Source organism: Takifugu flavidus, unplaced genomic scaffold (assembly GCF_003711565.1).
Source record: "Takifugu flavidus isolate HTHZ2018 unplaced genomic scaffold, ASM371156v2 ctg400, whole genome shotgun sequence".
Lineage (NCBI taxonomy): Eukaryota > Metazoa > Chordata > Actinopteri > Tetraodontiformes > Tetraodontidae > Takifugu > Takifugu flavidus.
The window spans coordinates 19,969-23,720 of record NW_026622020.1 but is presented as its reverse complement, the minus strand read 5'-3'; the positions used below and the strand labels follow the sequence as shown (position 1 = coordinate 23,720).

At 38.9% G+C, this 3,752-nt stretch overlaps 1 pseudogene; it reads right to left on the bottom strand.

Moving 5' to 3' along the window:
- Positions 1–623: 623 nt before the first annotated feature.
- LOC130520491 (uncharacterized) lies at positions 624–3,235 on the bottom strand (annotated as a pseudogene).
- Between the last annotated feature and the right edge of the window lie 517 nt (positions 3,236–3,752).

Below are 3,752 nucleotides of genomic sequence, written 5' to 3'. Positions count from 1 at the left end.
GACTTGCTTTTTCTCAGAATCAGAGCATGTGAAAAAGGAACTCTTCTTTCTGCTGAGGATTTCCTTGAGCTCCTTTTTATCCTTGTGTGTCCCTGCCATGGCCTATCACCTAATGCATATGGCCCCAGACCCTGCTGCAAGACAGACTCATGTCTCTGTTTCATGTTTGGACGATCTGGGCCCATAGACAAAGTCCCAGCCATTGGTCGCACACAAATGTGCTCCAAACAGGCCTAGGCCCCCTGGTCACTAAGTGGGATATGCTGTTCCTAATTGATAATGTATTTGAGATCTGTGCTTTATCTGGCCCTCCACCTAGTACCCTTTCCCATCGGAGGCCTTATGAGGGGCAAATTAAGACAAAACAGATTCTGGGATGTTGAGGACACTTAAGCTCCTCCACCATGATTCGTTGGTAGTTGGAGGACAAGACAATCAAGTGTGTGTTGGTTATTTCCTCCTTTATTGTACCAAGGATCTTGAACATCCTGAACATGTAGAATGTACACAATAAATCAAATATCTATAAATCAACCACATAAGAGCCTTTTTCTATTTGTGAGTTTTCTGAAACTACAGGATATCTAAAATTGTTGAAAATGGTCATTTTTTTTTCTCTTCTACTACTGCTTTACACTGAAGTAAACACATTCAGTCCAGGTAGGTTCTCTGTTCATCTTCTTCCAGAAAACAGAACCATCTGCATCTGGACAATCCTGTAAATGACAACAATGAACTCAGTGCCTTTTGAATATTTAATGATGATGACTTTATTCTGACTAATAGAAAATACCTTTGGTTTGGACAGAGGTGAGAGTCTTACATGTGATTCTGAAAAATAAAATGGAATGTTAGAAATGTAAAATTACTATCTAAAAGCAGACCGGAAGTGTAATTAATCATACCTTTATAATTGCAGCTGTGACTGTAACATTCATTTATTTCCAAGGTAGTTTTCTCTGTCAACTGGACAAGATAAATAATGTACTGTATGTTTGGGTCTTGGACCCAAGACCCAAACAAAGTAATGTTGTCTATGCTGTACAGTGCCAGGAGGAATGCAAGGAACTGTACATTGGGGAAACCAAACAACCTCTCCACAGAAGAATGGCACAACACAGACGTGCCACCTCTTCGGGTCAGGATTCAGCAGTCCACTTACACTTAAAGGAGAGTGGGCACTCCTTCAAGGACAGCCAAGTAAGGATACTGGCCAGAGAAGACCGCTGGTTTGAAAGGGGGGTTAAGGAAGCTATCCATGTTAAATTGGAGAAACCATCCTTGAACAGAGGTGGTGGCCTGAGGCACTTCCTATCACCAACATACAATGCAGTCCTCCACTCCTTCCAACACAAAACAAACATTCACACCATTCCAGGAGACCCAGTGACTCATCACCATGTGACCCAGCAGACAAAGGGAGACACCTCAACAGAAACTAGGTGAACGACCCGACCAACGACCCTGCTAACGACTCTCAGGTGACCACCCGGATCATTAGCATGCAAATGGTCCACAGGGGCTATATTTTCAAGCTCTCTCCCCAGCGATTTCAGAACTGAAGAAGCCTTCTGGATAGAAGGCGAAACGTCTTCAAGAGAAGAAACCCAGTCCAGTTGACAGAGAAAACTACCTTGGATACAATGACCTGGATGACTGAGAATTTACACAGACATTCATTTATTTATTATTTTTAAGAATATTCAAAATATATTACATCAGTTACCCAGAGAGTGTTGGCTGTTTCTCTTTTTCGTCATATAAAGTGAAATGGTTAATAAAAAACCACGATGATGGTAATATCCAGGTCGCACTGAGGAAAATACACCAAAACAAGATAGTTTCCTTCATCTGTAACGAGAGGCATCAGAAATTGTGATATCCGCGATACTGTTTCAGATAATTATTTAGGTCTTTACACATATTTGTCTTCTCACTTTATATCACGGCAGTTATGATGTCATTATTTTCTAATTCAGCGAAACTACAGGCATCACCATTCACACATTATTTTATAAAATAACAGTATTTAAAGAGAATCTATATTGACATAACAAAAATATGAGTTAAAGTTATACTTTGACCACAAATGTTTTTAATGTGCTGCTGTGGTGTAAAATTCAAACAGCATAAATTTTATTACTGTATGAACTTAGAACTTAAGGTTCATGTTCAAGGTTCAAAAATCCAAAATGTAACTTAATTTCTTAATTGCTCTATGTGTTTAAACATAGAGCAATTAAGAAATTAAGTACATTTGGATTTTTTTTTAACACTGAGGTCATGTTGGCTTTAGCATTTTTACAGGCGTATGGAAACAATCTGCACATAAAATAGCACTTTAACAGCTTTTGAATTAAATTATTTCAAACTCACTCACCCTCAAACACCAGCTTGGTTCCATTTCCAAACAGAAGTGTCTACATGCTGCAACAGCACAATAGTAGGTCCCAGTCTGAGAAGTGTTCAGGTTCTTCATGGAGAAGCTGTAGAAACAGGTGTTGGTTTTCCTCTCACACTGCTTATTCCTGCCTGTATGGCTGTACATGAGTCGCAGTTGAGATTGTCCAGAGTTTCTGAACCAGTAAACAGTGTGATCCCCATCACAAGTCCCCCAGTATGTACTGTACAATTCAGCGTCACAGAACCTTCTGCTTGGATAGACTGTGATGCTGACTGATCTATGGTCAACCCTGAACCCTCTACAATGACATTATGACCTTCTGTAAAGTCAAATACATTTAAATACTGATTTACACAGTAATAGGTGGCTGAGTCTGATAACTTCAAATCTGTTATTGTCAGATTAGTTCCTTTTCTACCAGCATGTAGTTGGAAACGTGGATTGGAGTCATTAGCACATCTACAATATTCAGTTGTTACCCAGTACATAAAGAGCAGAATCGGCTTCTCTCCCAGAGTTTCTTTAAACCAAGAGATCTTGGTCGAAACATCACTTCTGTGAAGACACGGCAAAGTCAGGTTCTGTCCAGGTTTGACCAAGATACAATTGGTCTTCCAATTCAAAGATGGAGAAAATTCCATTGTAGCTGTCTGAGCTAAAAACAAAATATAATTAGAAATGAACACCGTTTAATGTTTAAATCTAGAATTTTGCAAATGATGCCATAGATAAACAAAATACAAACAAAAAAGAAATCCTCACCAAATTTCTCCAAACATATCAGCCAGAAAATCAACTTTGCAGATGTCATCTTGCTCCAAGTTTTGGGCTGAGTGAAGAGAAGACTGGTCCTTTTTAAACTGATAAATGCTGCACTTGTATCTGACTGGGTAGCCGGAGATGACTCGAGGGTGTGAGATACAGGAAACACGATCACTTGTAATGTCAGATTAGCTTGATAAAATTGATGTTGGGGAAATTAAAGGTAGATTTAAAGGTTAAAAAAAACCCACAAAGAAAAAACTTTGGATTACCTTAAGAATAGGATTTTGCTTCATATATAAATAGAATTCAATTTGAGTTGAGTTATAATGTGTATCATTTCTAACCAATCAACAACAACCAGCCAACCAACCAACCAGCAATCATTCTTTTTTATTTTTTTCATGTTGCAGTAATGCATTCAGTAAATGCTCACTAATTATTATGACAGACAGCTTTTGGAAAATGATGCAGTGACGAGGGGTAGCATGGGCTCAAACAAGATTGTTCACGTAAGAGGGAGCAGATTCAGGTATTAGTCTGTCGGTCAGCATGAATGACATGATCTTAATGTGGGCAGGTACAG